Genomic DNA, 17,512 nt, shown 5'->3' on the forward strand with positions numbered 1-17,512 from the left:
CAAGAAAGCATTATTAGGAAAAAGATACCTCAGCTCACTGACCCCTGACAGCATCTCAGGGGCACCCTGAGTCTCAAGACCACACATTACCATGGACTAAAAAAAGCAATGTGAAGCTCTAATCTAGCTGTGCGAGGAACGCCTATGTTTTGGCTTCCCTTCCTTCTCTAACAGCATCACCACCATATTGGAGCCTCTCATACTCCTGCGAGCCATCCCTGCCACATCTGGATACCTTTGCCCCAGCCTTCCTTTCCCCTGAGCTGCATTCCCTTGAAGCTGCTTCTTCTCCTCCTCCTCCTCCTCTTCCTTCTCCTCCTCTTTTTTTTTTTTTTTTTCCCAAGACAGGGCTTCTCTGTAGCTTTGGAGCCTGTCCTGGACTATCTCTGCAGACCAGGCTGGCCTCAAACAGAGATCCACCTGCCTCTGCCTCCCGAGTGCTGGGATTACAGGCGTGCGCGCCCGGCCCCTTGCAGCTTCTTTAGGAGCCAACTTGAACGAGCTTGAGCCCAAGGGCTGCTTTCTTGGAACCCTCCGGTTCTGGTTTTGGTTCCATCGCTGTGACCAGGACCAAAAGCAACTCGTAGAGGAAAGGGTTTATTTGGCTTACTCTTCCACAGCCCTGTCCATCATGGAGGGAAGTCAGAGCAGCACCTGGACACAGGAACTGAAGCAGGAGACGTGGAGGAACGCTACTTTACTGGCTTGCTCTCCATGGCGCCACTCTTAGCCTGCGATTCTTGCACCACCTAGGACCCAGGGGTGGCACCTCCCACGTCAATCACTAATCAACAAGATGCCCACACAGACTGCCTACAGGCCAATCTGCTGGAGATAATTCCTCAACTGAGATTCTCTCTTCCCAGATATGCCTAGATTTGTTTCAAGCAGACACAAAGCCAACCCTAACACCTGGTCCTCAGGCAGGAGCACCGCCCTTGAAGCCGCGGGACCTTGGGTGAGTAACTTCACCTCCTTGGACTACTGTTTCCACGCAGCTAAAACCTCACGTCCATGAAACGCAGTGTTGTGTGGGAGCAGGGGGCTAGGTATCACTGGAAGACTGACCCCAGTGGATCACTATGCCTGGCACAGCAAGGCTCAGAGCCCATTCCGGGGCCAAAGAGCATCGGCGCTGTTGCACCTTCTCGGGGCACACTCATTATCTCCCCACACCAGCCCCTTTTCCGACAGCGCCTTGGGAGAAAAAGAAGGTGCGAAGGAGCTCCCTTCTAGGGTCCCTCTACAGCCACCACCGGCCCGGTGGGGGCTTGAGGGCCGATGGGATTCGAACCCGGGTCTTCAGAGGACAGTTGTTTTTTTTTTTTTTTTTCCCCCCCTCGACTGGGAGACGGGAGCCATACCGTGGGTCCGGGTGCCTCGGGGCCGGCGGGCGCGAGGTGGGAGGCTCGAGGCGCCCCGGCGCCAGGCGCGAGCGGGGTCGCTCCTTCCCGCCGCCCCGGCGCGCGCGAGCCCAACGGCCACGGCGCGCGCCACCTCGCGGCAGGAGCCTCTGGCGGGCGGGGCCGGGCAGCTCTCGCCCCCGCCCCTCGGCCGCCGCCGCCGCCGCCGCCGCCGCCGCCGCTGCCGCCGCCTCCTCGGTGGAGCCCCCCGCCGCCCGCGGCTCGCCGCCCGCCGCCTTCTCCTCCGCGCCGCTCTCCTGAGCCGCCGCCGCCGCCCGCCCCTGCCGGCGTCCTCGCTCGCTCCCTGCGCAGCGGAAACATGGCGGCTGGAAGGGAGTGAGCCGCCCGCGCCCCGCGCCCCGCGCCCCGCGCCTCGGTCGTCGCCCCCAGGTAAGCGCCTCGCAGCGGCCGCCCGCCGAGCCCGTGCCCCGAGGAGCCGCCGACGGCGACTGGCCAGAGGGAGCCCCCGCCCCGTGACCCCGCGGCCCTCGGGCGGCTGTGTCAACCCAACCCCAGCCCCGGCGGCCTGCGCGACATCCGCTCGGGCCCAGTGTCCGGCGGCGGCCTGACGCGCCGGGGTCGGCTGGGGGCGCGGCGCGCGAGTGCTGCTGGCACTGGGCCCCTTCCGAGGGGACAGCGGGGGGCCGGGGCGGAACCGGGAAGCCTGGCTCGGGCCCGGTGCCGAGGCTGTGGAGGGCTGGTGGGACGCGTCGCAGGAGAGGATCGCCCGGGTCCCGGCAGCGGGGGGGACCGAGGGTCCAGGGCGCAGAGGGCTTGGAGAACTCAATGTGTGCCACCTGCCTGTGCCGGGAGCCTGGCCAGCGCCCGGCGGCTACAGCAGGTTTCGAACCTCAGATCGGGGAACGGTGGCCAAGCGGGGAGCACAGCAGGAAAAGGGGTTCCCAGACAGATGGGTGAACCCCTTCTCATCCCAGACGCGATGAGAACTGAGGGTCATCCAGGTTCTTCCACTCTCAGCCTATTCGGAATGGAAGTATCTTTAAAAATCCCCAATAATACCTCCATCGTTTGGCGAACCTACTAGGACGGCTTTCGGTGCTAATACCGTTCCAAGGTAACTTATTCTGGTGCTGGATGGAAAGGAACGGCTGCCTCCCGTCTTTGGGCTCCTTTTCCCCTCTGGGCAGCTGTTAGGAGAGACGATAGCAATCGTGTCCCGTGAGTCTTGTTCTGGCTGACTCCCAATTCTTTTAGTCGTTTCTCTTACTGTGGTCTTTGATCTGCTCCTTTGATGAGCTCAAGTATGCCCGTATCGCCCTCATAGAAGAGCTTATTGTGAGCAGAGAGAACAAACTCCAGGAAGCTCTTCGACCCTAAAGGACTGACCTTCTTAAATAGAAAGTACTCTCCCTTCCTCATTTCTCTGCTGTGTTGAACTTAAGAGGATTGGGGGGCAGTGCGGGGGGGGGGTGGGGTGGTGGTGTGAGGGAAAGCTGTCTAGTAGCATGTGTTCACCCAAGCTAAAAGAGATTCTCCTCCTCTTTTGTGGTTTCTCTTCCTTTAAAAAAATGTCTGAACACTTCATCAAGTGAGCTAATAATGTATATCAAAAGATTTTACAGTGTAATATATCATGCAAATAAGAGCTTATTATTTTTGCTCTAAAAAGGACTGAGACCTAGTTTGGTGCCAAAGTGCAATTTAATATTTGCTTGGAGAGAGAACTGCCTTATTACAATGAACTGTGCTTTTTTTCTGCCAACAGAAGGCCTCAACTTGCTGTGAAAAACAACACTTTTTGTTGCTCGTTTTAAAACCTTCCTTTTTTTAAAAAAGTTTTTTTTTTTTTAAAGTCATTTAGCCTTGGTGGTACATAGGGTTAAAGTACTTAAAAAGGATCTTTTATCAATTTCTTAAACCCTTGCCTAAGCAGCCCTGCAAATGAGTAATTTCTTAAGCCCACTAGAGAAGTGATGGCCTTGTAGATAAAAATGCTAAGCTCTTGTGTCTGGGACCTTATTCAAGTTCTAAGCCAAGTGTCACTGTTTTTTTTTTTTTTTTTTTTTATAACAAAAGGCAAGTAGTACCAGCAGTCAGAACTGTCTTTATCTTTGTTCTTATGTCTTTGTTTCTTGAATTGATTAGTGGTTTTAAAATTTGTAGCACAGATATCAAAAGTTTTAAAAGGATTTATTTTTAAGTGTGTGTGCATGGAGGCCAGAGGAATCAGAGCACCCTACACCTGGAGTTGTGGGCAGTTGTAAGCTGACTGACGAGTGAGTGCTAGGAGCTGAGCTGGGGTCCTCTGGAAGAGAAGTACATGATCTTAACCACTGAGCCATTCTCCAGCCCCATGCATATATCAGATGTTAATTTCTAGCATGTTTGTACAAATGCTATTTCACTTTTGTGTAAATTGGTAAAAAAAAAAAAGATTGTGTGGCACCATTCTGTACAGAACTGCATAGATACAGAAGTCTGTGAACCCTCCAGTGTAAGGATTCAAAACTCAGAAAAAACTGGTGTAACCACTACAGTGAAATTTAAACTTGTTGTATTAAACTTTTCTACGTATAGACTACCATGTATCAGGGATTGTGTTGCGTATGGTGCTAAGCTGGCTACACAGAGATAAGAGACATTTCTAATCATTGTGGAGCTGGGTCAATGTGGTGCTTACATAGGTTATCTCAATAAAAGTTAAGAACTATGCGTAGAATGCTCTGGTTGCCTGAAAGTGAGCTTTCTTGGACTAACCAGGCACTGAGGAAAGAAAGGCTTTGGGAGGGATGAGCCCAGGCTCCGTGAGAAGGGGCCAAGAAGAATAGAATATGCATAAATAAAGGACAAGTGAGAGGAGTGACCCACACAAAACCCACAGCATTTTAGACTGCCAATTTAGTGGGTGATATTTTTTAGTCACTGAAAGGATTACAGGGGAAAAAAAAACTAGACATAGTTGAAGAAATATTAAAAATAGTCAGAGATGAAAAGAAATTTGAGAAAACCTATGAGATCTATGTCTATGAGGGAATGATTAGTGGAATCATTAACTGAAACAGGAAACATTTGAAGAAGAGGAATTTTAAATTTAATTTTATTTATTTAGATTTAGATTTAGCAATTTCTTGAATTAGAGCAGGGGACCAATATAATGTAGAAAAAAAGAGATTGTGGTCAGAAAGTGAAATATTGATTTACTATTATTAATAATAGCTGTCTGATATGGAGTATGGAGCTGTTCTAGGTGACAACTAGGGGTGTCTGTGCGTGTGTGTGTGCGCGCGCGCGCGCGCTAAAATACAACAGAAGTGAAGGTCAGTGAAGTGGAGTGTGACTAGGAGCTTTGAGGCTAGTATATATTGATACATCATGTGTGATAGCAGAGTGGTTTAGGAGGATGGGATGAGGAAAAGAGGGAAATTGTGACCCAGGTGCAGTGAAGATAAAGGATTCATTGAGGTGTAGATGACACACAAAGCCATGATGTGGAAAGTGGTGTGGCCAGATGGCACAAACCTCAGAGGAGGAATTTCAGCCCAGGAGTGGCGAAGTAACGGCTTTGTACTTTTTCCTTCTTACAAGCAGGGTTCTGATCTCTTCAATTTTATTCAGGACTCACATCAATTATTGTTTGCACTGAAGTCTTTTTTGAGTCCTGAAAGTAAGGACAGATCCCCTATATTGAATCCTTTCTGCCCATATATAGTGACAAAGGGTTTTTCTCTGATGGTTGGTAGGTGAGTGGGAAACAGTTAGATTACAGCAATGAGATTAACCTATGGTTTGGGGCAGTGTAGTGGGGGCGGAGGGAGGGGAAAGCCTAGGCTTTGGATTTAGAAAGACCAGGATTCAAATCTAGGCTCCGTTTCTAGCCGTATGACTGTAAATATCCTACGCTAGAAAATAAATAAATAAATAAATAAATAAATAAATAAATAATTCTTATTTCATAGAGTTTCACAATGTTTACATGAAAAACAGTCACTAGAAAAGCAATTGAGTCTTCATAAATATGAAGTAAATATTAATTTTCTTATTCCTACTTTTAATGGGCTTATGCTCTGCTTGCAGAAATAAAGCTTTTTTCCTCAACCCTTCAAAATCCTTAGACAGAGCACAGTAAGTACTCTTTTACCTTAGGGAGGTAGAAGTAGAGGAGTGTGGCGGTTCAAGGAGAGAGCAACCATTTTTCAACATCTGGAAGCAAGTTTAGTCTTCACATTCAAAATAAATTTTCTTTGGACCCTGGAGAACAAATTTCAGTAGATTAAATAATAATTATGTCTAGCTACCAAGTATTTCAAGTATAGAATATTTTTGTTTAAGATTATTAGCTTTGACACAAAATTGAATATGGTATTTAAGTCAATAATGAGGTATGTGACTGGACGATGGACTGGACTGTTCTGTGAAAGCCTAGACATTATCGAGTTTGGAATTGCTTCTAGATCTACTAGTGAGCAGGGTTGTACATTCTCTCTACCTACCTCAGTTTACTATGTGTTCATTTATAGACATTAATTCAGAAGTTCAGATTTTTGTCTGAAGTAAATAAATTTCACATTTGAAAATAAGTTCCCATGTAGGTCAATTTCAGGTTAATGAAGTAACTATTATGGTTTGTTTTGAAGCTGTAGTTTAATCTTTACAATGATCTTGTTTGGTAGATAGGCTCAGTCAAACTCCGGATTTTATTGGTGAAAGATTCTCTTTCCCACTGTACTGATTTAGAGTTAAAAGGAAGCTTAGATCTCTTAGTGTTGCTAAATATTACTGCATAGAGGCAGGCTACTTTGATTCTCAGATACTTGGCTTCTTTATAAAATGGGGGAAGGTCTAACTGTAAGGTTGAACTGAAGGAGTTTGCCATTGGTCACATAAGGTGCTGAAATGTTGGGTCCCTCTTTCCTCATCTGTGACTGATACTTTGGTCAAAGCTTTAGTGCTAACTCAAGGACTTTTTTGTTAATTGTTCTGATAGCTTTATGGTTGGATAAATCCAGCAACTCTTGGTCTCCCAGCCTCTTCAATCATTTGTCAGCTTTGGTATTCTTAGTCTCGTCTGGCCTGACTTCCTCTTCCTCTTTCTTCTAAACCATATTCTCTTCTTCTCAAACATTTTTACATCTTCTCCTGAATTACTGTTTCCTGTGTTGTTGACCATTTCACTGCTGGTGGTGTGTGTGTCCCCCAGAGCCCTGGCAGGGGTTTATAAATTGTTCTGTAACCCTTTTAAATATCCTATAACCATCTCAATGGGAGAGTTGAGAATACCGAATTTTTCTGTCACCGCTATTTCCAGACCATGTCTTTTCTTTCTTGTTAAAATGTCCATGGCTTTCTGGAATAGAGGGTATATTGCCCTTGTTAGAACTTCTTTATCATTTAGGACCTGGCACACACTATCATCTCTGTTATTCTCTTTATTCTGACTGACTTCTGTGTTCATATGGATGATATTTTGCTCAAAAACATTGGCTTCCTCTGCTCAAGAGATCATCTCTATATCCATTCCATTGCCCTGTGTCACCTTTTATCACCTAGAGCTGGCCCACCCCTGAAATGATAAATGAAGGTGTGCAGCTTTCTGCAGAATTTCTCCTTTACCTGCAGGGCCTTTGGTTATTCTCACTAGATCCATCCCTTGATCTTCCCACTCCCTTCGCTTTCCAGTTTTCTTTCGTGTACTTTTTAATTCACTCTCTCGCCATTACCCTCTAGTACCATGCTCCATTTTTCTTGTCCCTGTCTGGCTCACTCAAACTAACCTCTCTCATTGTCTGTATGAGTTTATCTGAATCTGAGACAAACCACACTGTTACACTGATTGCTGTCATTTTGCCTTTGCTACATACTTATCTATTTGTCCTATGATCTCTGATGTCATGTGTAAAATAATACTCTCTTTTCTGGCCTCCTTAATTCCTCCTCTTAATCTCAACCTATGGCCAATTGCTTAAAAAGGGTTTAACAAAGTTGCTTTAAACTACATATCTGTGTTTTCCTGCATTTTCTGTTTGCCTTAGCTAAATCTCTGAGCCCTGTCTTTTCATAGTCTTTAACCTCTTTCTTCTGATCACACACACACACACACACACACACACACACACACACACACAAATCTTATCAATGAAATAAATCTTGTAAATTGCTTACCCTTTATAAACTTGTTATGTACACTGGGTATATAAACTTTCTCACCTTTATTCTTTATTACATTTTATTTTAGGAGTGTGTGTGTGTGTGTGTGTGTGTGTGTGTGTGTATGTGTGTGTGTGTTAGTGTGTGTTAGTACACATGTGAAGGTCAGAGGTTCTGGGATTTGAACTCATGTCATCAGGCTTGGCAGCAAGCATCTTTACATGCTGAGCCATCTTGCAGGCCCTCCACCTTTATGTTTTCACTGTACCTTAACTTAATAAGGTTCAGTTTCCTTATCTGAAAATGAGGATAATAGGTACCTATTAGGTGTTATAGCATCTCAAGATTTCTGTTAGTTTTATTTTTTTTCATAATCTGTATGAAGGAGCTCTGTACAGTGTCTGGCACACTGTAGGACTGTTATATGTTACATTCATGTATATATTAATTATTACTGCTTGCATCGATTTCTCAAGTATTAGTGAGATAATAGTCTTCTTACTTCAGAAATAAAAGAAACAAATTTAAAAGTTTAGGAATTGTCCCAGTCACCACAGTAAAGTGGCAGAGACTCTGGGACTGCTCTAGTCAAGGTCATCAATTTCCTCGTTGGTGCTAAAATGGGCAAAGGTATTAAAAGCAGCATGTTTCAACCTTAGCAGGGTTTGTGATATCTCCTCTTTGTTAAAACATTTTCTTTTCCGCCTGGGTTTCAGTGCTCTTCAGTGTTTGGGTACCTTGCTGGCTCCATCACTGCATTCAGTGTTTAGGCGAGAACTTCTCTCTCCTTACCTGCCCTCTACCACACTCCTAACAAGCAACCACTCACTTGGTTTCCAAGTGCACATGCATGCTCAGGACTCAGACCCTTTTGCAGTGCTGATATTTCTTCTGAGTGTTAGCCTGTGTTTAACTACTCACATGTGCTTCACAAACAGCTGTCAGTCAACTTGTTTTCGGCATTTGTTACAACAGTCCTAGCAAATTAATATCTACCTCAGAGTAGTTAGTGTCCAATTCTGCCTAGGAGTCACAGAAGGAAGAAGGTCGGGAAGGACAGATGATTATAACTGCAGAATATTGGTGGATGTTGTTGTATACATCTTTTTAAATTTGAAATGTATACTAATCTTGTCAGTGGGATGCCAGACGTTGCCAACAACATTTTCTGGTAAAGAACTGAGTGCAGATGGAGGAAATGGTGTGCCCAGTTTCGAGCAGCTAGGAAGTGTCAGAATGATTCCTTGAAACCAGGGTGCTTTATCCAGACTGACTCACTGCCTCTTTTTACCTCTTTCTGAAAACTTGGTGCATACTATTGAACCTCATAGTGGTTCTCCTGAAAGTCATTGTGAATTAATTTTCTTAATTTTTAATGCTATAAAGGCTGCTGTCTTATTTTTACCCTCTGTGTTTGTTACAAGTATTATTCACTTTTTTAAATGAAAGCATATACATGTATTTTCATTTTATCCACAATGGTTTTACTGCTTGGCTTATTATAGCCACAATCCCAAGTGCTTTCTTAGAATCTTTTATTAAAGTTGCTTTGCACCATGCTTATTGTGCTAGCTAATTATATGTCAGCTTGACAGAATCTAGAGAGAATCATTTGGGAAGAGGGAACCTCAGTTGAGAAAATGCTCCCACCAGATAGAACTGTGAGTAAGCCTATGGTGCATTTTCTCAATTGATGATTGATGTGGGAGGGCCTAACTGACTATGAGCAGTGCCATCTCTGAGCAGGTGGCCCTGGATAGTATAAGAGAGCAGGCTAAGCAAGCCATAGTGAGCAAGCCAATAAGCAGCATCCTACCATGGCCTCTCTATCAGTTCCTGCCTCCAGGTCCTGCCCTGACTTCCTTTGATAATGGCCTGTGATAAGGAAGTGTAGGATGAAATAAATCCTGACCTCCCCAGTTGCTTTTGGTCAGTGATTTATCACAGCAGTAGGAAACCTAACTAAAACACTTACATAAACATTTCCTCTGCAGCATTCTAACATGGTGGAAATGACTATTCTAACCATTGTGTCCTGTTAAGTATGATAGAAAGCAGAAGAACCAATATATTCATTCTTGAACAGATAATTTAGAAGTATAGGCTTCCAATTCTTAGTGACATTCTGTCCTAAAAAAAGAATTTAGGAGTATAAAAACTTATATGAAGGATTAAAGGATCATAATCCCCAAGTTAGAGAATATTTGAGTTTAGACAGAGTATTTTATTTTTCCAGGCTTCATTTGTTCATTAATCCAACAAACATTTATTTGTGTCTAATAAATATTTGTTTGTGTCCAGACACTGCTATGACCTATGCTATGTGTCTTAGTTAGGGTTATTATTGCTGTGATGAAACAGTGAGGGCAGGAATTCACACAGGGCAGGAACCTGGAGGCAGGAACTGATGCAGAGACCATGGAGGGGTGCTGCTTACTGGCTTGCTCCTCATGGCTTGTTCAGCCTGCTATCTTATAGAACCCAGGACCACCAGCCCAGGGTGGCAGCACCCACAAAATGGGCTGGGTCCTCCTCCATCAATCACTAATTAAGAAAATGCCTTATAATAGGATCTCATGGAGGCGTTTTCACAAGTGAGGCTCCCTCCTCTCTGACGACTCTAGCTTGTGTCAAATTGACATAAAACTAGCCAGCACACTATTATAAAGATGGATGCCATAATTTAAAAAATTAAAAGATAAGTCATAGAGTTGAAAAAATATATTTATGGTACACTTAATAGCCAATAATAAAAATCCCTCTTAGTGTATTAAAACAAGACAAATCAGTAGACATAGATAGCCATTTTTTTTAGCCATCTGGACAAATTAAATTATTATAAAATGCCATTTTCCACCCTTCAAATTGGCAAAAATGAAGCCTTGCAATATCAAAATGAGTGAAGATGGAGAGCTAGAAGAACTCTTGGATAGCGTTGGTGAGACTAGTAACTACACAACCACACAGGAGACAGTTTGCCAGCACCGGTTCAGGGTAAATGTACACCCATAAAGCTCAGCAGCATGGTTGCCTAAACATGAGCCAAACAAGGACAGCAATAGACATGCTCACATGGCCAGAGGGTGGGATGGCAGGTGAAGGAGTAGGGAAGTCCAGAAGACCTCCACACTACTCAAAGAACTATAGACAACTAAGTAATGCTGAAAGTGGGAGAAATGGTCTTTCCTAGACAAGAGGACACCAATCGATTATCCAATACCAAATGATCAGCTCTGAAAACATACGTAGGAATAACATTATATAGACTAAGCAGGTTGTATTTATGATTTAGGAATATACATATAAATATATGTATGTAACAATAATTAATGAAGAAAGGCCATGAATTTGAAAGGGAATAAGGAAGGGTATATGAGAGGAAGGAAAGGAAAAGGAGAAATAATGTAATTATATTTTTTAAATTCTCTCATATATTACATCCTGACTGCAGTTTCCCCTCCTTCCTCTCCTCCAGTCCCTCCCCCAACTTCTCCTCTTCCCCAGATCTACTCCTCTGTTTCCCTTCAGAAAAGGACAGGCCTGATATCAAACAAACACCACATTTCAAATTGCAATAAGCCTAGGCACTTCCCCTCATATTATGGCTGGATGAGGCAACCTAGTAGGAGGAAGAGGGTCCTAAAAGCAGGCAAAAGAGTCAGAGACAGGCCTTGCTCCCACTGTTAGGAGTCACCACAAGAAGGCAAATCCACACAACCATAATATATACTCAGACCCATGCAGGCTCCCTGCTGTTGGTTCAGTCTCTGGGAGCCCCTGGGAGCCCTGGTTAGTTGATTCTGTGGGTTTTCTGGTGGTGTCTTTGGCCCCTCTGGTTCCTATAATCCTTCCTCCCCTTTTCCACAGGATTCCCAAGCTCTGCCTAGTGTTTGTCTGTGGGTCTCTGTATCTGCTCTTATCAGTTGCAGGACGAAGCCTCTGTAATGACGATTATGTTAGGTTCCTGTTTACAAGTATAACAGAGTATCATTAGGAATCATTTGGTTGACTTTTCCCCTGCCAGTTATGTTTGGTTCTATCCTAGGTCTCTGGCCTATCCAGCCTCTGGTTACTGGCCCTCCAGCAATGTCAGGGGTGGGTCTTAAGCTGGACTAGTCATTGGTTGGCTATTCCCACAATTTCTGCTCCACCTTTACCCCACCACATCTTGCAGGAAGAACAAATTATAGGTTGAAGGTTTTGTGGCTGGGAATGTAATTATATTATTTTATAGATTATATTATATACTAAAAAATAAATGAAATAATTTAAAAAACAGAAAAAGATATATACAAAAATATTCACACATGATTATAGCAAAAATAAAACTAAGGTCAAGCATGGTGGTACTTGCCTTTAATCCTAGCACTTGGAAGGCAGAGGCAGGTGGATCTCTGTGAGTTCAAGACCAGCCTGGTCTACAGAGCCAGTCCAGGACAACCAGGGCTCCATAGAGAGATCTTGTCTCAGAAACAAACAAACAACTAGTTCAAGTATCTTTCAATGAAAGAATGAAAATACTGACACTTTACCTAATATAATCACATATGATAATTAAAATGAGTGACTTTGAGTAAGTCTCATAAAAGTTTGAGTACATAGTAAATTTCATAAAGTAAGTATATAAAGCTTAAGTTGTATTTCAAATGTGTAGTGAATATATATATATATATATATTCATTATACTTTAAAAATCTGATCTTACCATTTGTGTTTTAAATAACAATATACAGCCCTTTTTATGAGTAGCACAGGAGGAAGATAGCAGAAGTATAAAAAGATACACTTAAATTGAATCATATAAAATTTCTGGTTTTGTAAGTCTGAAATAGCCTAATGCAGGCTGCTTTAAATTACTCATACTCTTTGAATCGAATATAACAAATGCTGTGGTCGAAACACAGTCAAATCACCATGAGAACACAAAGGTAAGGACAGCAGTCTGCCAAGGCAGACAAGGAAGAAGACCCTTGGAACCTCTAGTGAGAACAGCATAGGAGCTCCGAGAAAGAGATTATGAAAAGACAACTTTTCAGATAGGAAGATCTAGGACTCTTTTGAGTGGAATAGTGGAGCCAAAGAAATGCCTTGGAGGAAGGGATTAAGAGGAAGATCAGGTAGAACAGCACTAATCTGTTTAGCACTGAACAGCTGCCTAGAATTTAAAACAGTCTGCCCAAGGTCACGAGGTTGGCTAATGGTAAAACTGAGATTTGAACTTTGGTAACTTGGGACCAGAGTCTAGGCATATGGTTAATAAGCTTATAAGCAAAATTGGTAGGAAATGGTGTTTTGATGTCAAGGGAACAACAGTAAGTTAAAAGAGACTAGTCAAAGGTATAAAAAAAACCCAAGGTGGTCAAAACAGAAATATTAAAAAGACATCATTGACTTAAAAAAAAGTCATATGCTTTAAGGACACACAAGATAATAGCTCTCTCAGAATACTAATTATTCAACCTACCAGTTCTCTGGATTGGTGAATATGATTATAATTAAATTTAATTGAGAAGATGGAGTTAGATATTTTTCAAAAGAGATCGCTATATTTAACTGCTTAGTGTGTCAACATGAAGAAAGGAATTTTTATCCTTTGCAATCTGTCATCATAGTTTCTCCTAGCTAACCAAAATTGATATTGACAATTTTGTTTACTCTGTACTTGTAGCTGGAAGTTTTCCTGTGTCCTGCCTGGTCCAGCAGCTGCTTAGACCCAAATAAACACACAGAGGCTTATATCAATTACAAATTGCATGGCCATGGCCTATGGCTCAGTTTTCTTGCTAGATAGCTCTTGTAACTAAACTTAACCCATTTCTATTAATCTATATGTTGCCACATATTCCATGGCTTTACCTGTGTGCCATTACATGCTGTACTCTGGATGGTGGGATGGCGTCTCCCCTGTCTCACCTTTCTCTTCCTCCTGTCTCTCTTGGATTTTTCCCGTCTGACTCCATCCTGCCCTGCCATAGGCCAGTGCAGCTTTATTTATCAACCAATCAGAGCAACACATATTCACAGCATACAGAAAGACATCCCACAGCATGTACCTTCTGATTTTTAGCAAAAATAGAACTTATCCTGTTGTTTTTAGTGGATTTCAAGACAAAGTAAAGGGTTTCCAGATACTCTCAAGAGCATTTCAGCCTTAAATACTTTACATATGGGAGGATGAAAGAAAACTTAAAAGCAGAGTTTAACAATCTGGAAATGAGGGTCTGGGTTGATAATTCAACTAAGAGTGTGTGTTGCTCTTACAGAAGACCTGAACCTAGAGTGGATAGATTACTGCCTCCTATAACTCCAACTCCAGAAGGATCCAGTGCCTCTGGTTTCTGAGGACACCTGCACTGGTGTGCACCCCCCCACACACACCCATACACCTAATTAAAAAAACCCTCAATGATCTGGAAATTGTTGTATGACTTGATAGTAAGTCCCTCTTCAGTCCTAGTCTTCCATTTGCTAGTCTGTGATTTAGGCAAGGACATTGCAACAGTGATATCTAAGATCTCTTCTAACTCAAGTTCTGGGACTGTTAAATCAGTTGTCCAGTGGTAAAACTAGTCCCAAAGAAAGGAATAGCTTGACGAGGGCACAAAAGCTAGAATCTGGTTCTATTGACTCTTGGCCCAAAGTCTGATAAATGAATCATGAGGTATTTGGTTGGCAGCTGTATTATCGGGCATGAATTAGTTATATGAGAAAAAAAAAGTCTTGGGAATTTTTTTCAGAGTTTATCCAATGTATTAAAGTGGCAACCAGATCTTCTCTCTGTGTGTTTGTACACATATCTTGTTTTATTCTAGAATGTAGTTATAGGACACATTTTCCACATAAGGTGCTATACTAAGAAGGAGAATAACTTTTCTTGAGTATCTTCTACATACATGAAAACATTTTCACTAACTGCACATAAATATTATTAGTTCTATTTATATATAAAAACAACAACAAAAAGACCCAGAGACTCAGATATTTGGTCACAATTAAGAAATGTGTGGGTAGGACACAGTTTCAAACACAGGCCAGACTAACTTTACCCCATTGCCTTTTCCTTTTACCATGTACACTACCTCCAGCAGTGTTCTATAATTTTAGGACTTTATCAGTCCATTTATGAGAGTTAGCACATGTATGTTTATTGAGTATATATTATTTCATTGATCAGTATAGGCAAACTACAATCCTGATGCTATAGTTTGGGTCTTAAGTATCTTCCCAAAATGCCCATTTGTTAAAGACTTAGTCCCCGATGCTTTAGGAAGCTACTGGAACCTTTAAAATATAGGCTGACTGGGAGGTCCCTGGGCTATTGGTGGCATGCCCTCAACAGCAATAATGGGGTCTCAGTATCTTCTTCCATGTTTTGCTTGCTTCCTGCCATGAAGTGGACAGCTTTGCACTCTGACCATGCTGATTTGCCTTGACAGGCGCAGAATGACAGGGCCAGTTGAATATGGGTTGAATTCTCTAAATAATTCTCAAAATAAATACTTTCTCTTCATTAGTAGATTGTCTCTGGTATTTGTTAGAATGACAGAAAATTGATTAACATCTAAAGAGAAGTATGAAATGATTCAGTGAGTCAATCAAGATTCTTTGTGTTTGTGTGGTGGTGCACATGCAAGACAGTATGCATGCATGTGGAGGCTAGAGGCAAACCTCAGCAACACTGTCTATCTTACTTGGGAGACAGGGTCTTTCAGTGGTCTGTTAGGCCAGGCTGCATGGCCCGCTGGCGGGTAGACCGTTTTCCAGTGCTGTTATAAGTTCACATTACCATGTCTAGCTTTTTTTATTTTTTAAATGTGGGTTCTAGGGTTTAGAACTAGCTTCATGGAAAGCAGTAAACCAATTGAGTCATTTCCTCAGCTTGAGGTTGATTTTGAATTAAGAAAATGTATGACTTGTTCCTTTTTTAAAGAGTCAGTGCTCATGTTTTAGTAAGTTCCAAAATTTCTGTACCCTTTCAGCCTTGGGTCTACACCCACTTCCCCCATCTCAGCCAGTCATTTACAAACTGTTTCCTAATGATACAAAGGAGGATTAGATGGTTTCTTCCTTTGGTGACTTTGTTACCAATTAACTGACTGGGGTCCTTTTGCTCTACTAGGATAAAAATCATGGTTAGGCAAAGCAAAGCTCAAGTGCTAGTTTTTGGCAGCTTAGAATCTTTTGGCATTTGGCAGCAGAGGGCATGGCAGTGGACAGGTGGAGAAGAAGCAGCAGACAGTACCTTCTAGTGTTACACTTTCCATAGGGCTTCAGGAAACTAGCCACTTAGCTCTACAATGTTCTAGCTCCCGTATAGGCCTAGGAAGTTGAGACCCTTGTCCTTAGCAGTCATTGGTGTTAGAGATCCTGGCCTGGGATGTCTGAGGCCTCTGGCTAGTTCCTAAGGGCTTGTTAGCTCAAGAACTCCTTATGACCCTCTGTTCTTTGTCAGCCTCAAGTCTGTCCTCTTTCTGCTTCCGCCATTCTCCTTGTTTCTGCCCTAGATGGCCTCCTGTCACTGTGTCCCCTTTCCCAGTTGCTGCTTCTGCTTTTCTGCTGCTTTTGTTGTCATTGCTGCTTCTGCTGCCCTTGACCACCCGTCTTGTGGTCCTGTCTCTATACAGACAGCTGATCTGCTTTTGCCTTCAGAGTCCTGGCTGTGCTCTGCCACTGCCTTTCTGCTGCCTTGCTGTTACTGCTGCTGTATTTTGCTACTTCTTTCTTTCTGTTACTAGCTCACCCCCACCATTAAAAGTAGACAAGAAAAGGCCACCCAAGAAGTTTTAATTGCACCTAATTTTTGCAATTAAATTTAAGAATTGTCTCCCAGCCAATTTACCAAGTAACCAAACTCCTTGCTCATAGACCAGAGAATAGGTGTTTGCACCAATCCTAGCAAATCTGGCATTCAGATGAAGGTTTGTTTTACACCAATTGCAGCACTGTCTTTTCATCACCTGTCACAGTAGTCCCACCAAGAAAAATGCTCCCTCTTCTGCCTTTGTTGGAAATGGTTATGGGGTCATCTGGAGTTCACTGAGGCTTGTAATAGCAAAAGGACAGATACAAACTGAAATAGTCCTGGCTAAGGCTGCACCTTCAGGAGCCAGAGCAATCAGCTACAGTCTTTGTGCAGTTTTTTTCCCCCAAAGTGTCCATGTAGTGTTGGAAACAGCTAGTGTTCCTTTAAGAGTGGTCTGGCTGTTTGAGCGCCTTTTCAGCAGTCAGGGAAGCAAGGCAAGTTCAATTATAGGGTCACATTGCCACATCCCTTAATAACTTTGTTCATTTACAGAAAAGTGATTCTTACAATAAGATTTTTTAAAACATATTTTATGTGTATGGGTGCTTTGCTTGCATGTATGTGTTTGGTGCCTGCAGATGCCAGAAGGCAGCTTTGGATCACCTGGAACTAGAGTTGCAGACCATTTTAAGCTGCTATATGGATGCTGGGAATTGAACTCTGGTCCTCTGGAAAAGCAATCAGTATTCTTTTTTTTTTTTTTGATTTGTTTTATATGTATACAGTGTTCTGCCTGCATTTATGCCTGCAGGCCAGAAGAGGGCACCAGATCTCATTATAGATGGCTGTGAGCCACCATGTGGTTGCTGGGAATTGAACTCAGAACTTCTGGAAGAACAACCAGTGTTCTTAACTGCTGAATCATCTCTCCAGCCTGCAATCAGTATTCTTAACCACTGAACCATCTCTTTAGACCCTGCAATAAAGAACTTATTTAACACTAATGATGACTTTAGCAGATATTTTTATACCTGTTCATGTGTATATATTGGATGGTGTGTGCATGTGTATAGGACAGAGATTAATTTGTGTGTGTGTGTTCTTCAGTTGGCCTTCCACCTTATTTTTTGAGACAGTCTCTCACTGAACCTGAAACTCACAGATTTGGCGAGACTGGCTAGGTAGCAAGCTCTAAGGAGTCTCCCCTCTCTGCCTTCCCAGCACTGGGAGTACAGGTACATAGCACCACACTTGGCTTTTA

At 42.9% G+C, this 17,512-nt stretch overlaps 1 protein-coding gene across 3 annotated transcripts in view; it reads left to right on the top strand.

Moving 5' to 3' along the window:
• The first annotated feature begins 1,580 nt into the window (after positions 1 to 1,580).
• Scmh1 (Scm polycomb group protein homolog 1) overlaps positions 1,581 to 17,512 on the top strand; it is a 156,342-nt gene continuing 140,410 nt past the window's right edge. For 2 of the 3 annotated variants that reach the window (XM_036178155.1, XM_036178154.1), the window contains exon 1: positions 1,655 to 1,793. The gene's annotated coding sequence lies outside the window, so the exon portion shown is untranslated. Of the gene's footprint in view, positions 1,794 to 17,512 lie in introns of all 3 variants that reach the window. The other variant, XM_036178158.1, reaches the window with a different exon arrangement.

Source organism: Onychomys torridus, chromosome 2 (genome assembly GCF_903995425.1).
Source record: "Onychomys torridus chromosome 2, mOncTor1.1, whole genome shotgun sequence".
NCBI classification, from domain to species: Eukaryota; Metazoa; Chordata; class Mammalia; order Rodentia; family Cricetidae; genus Onychomys; species Onychomys torridus.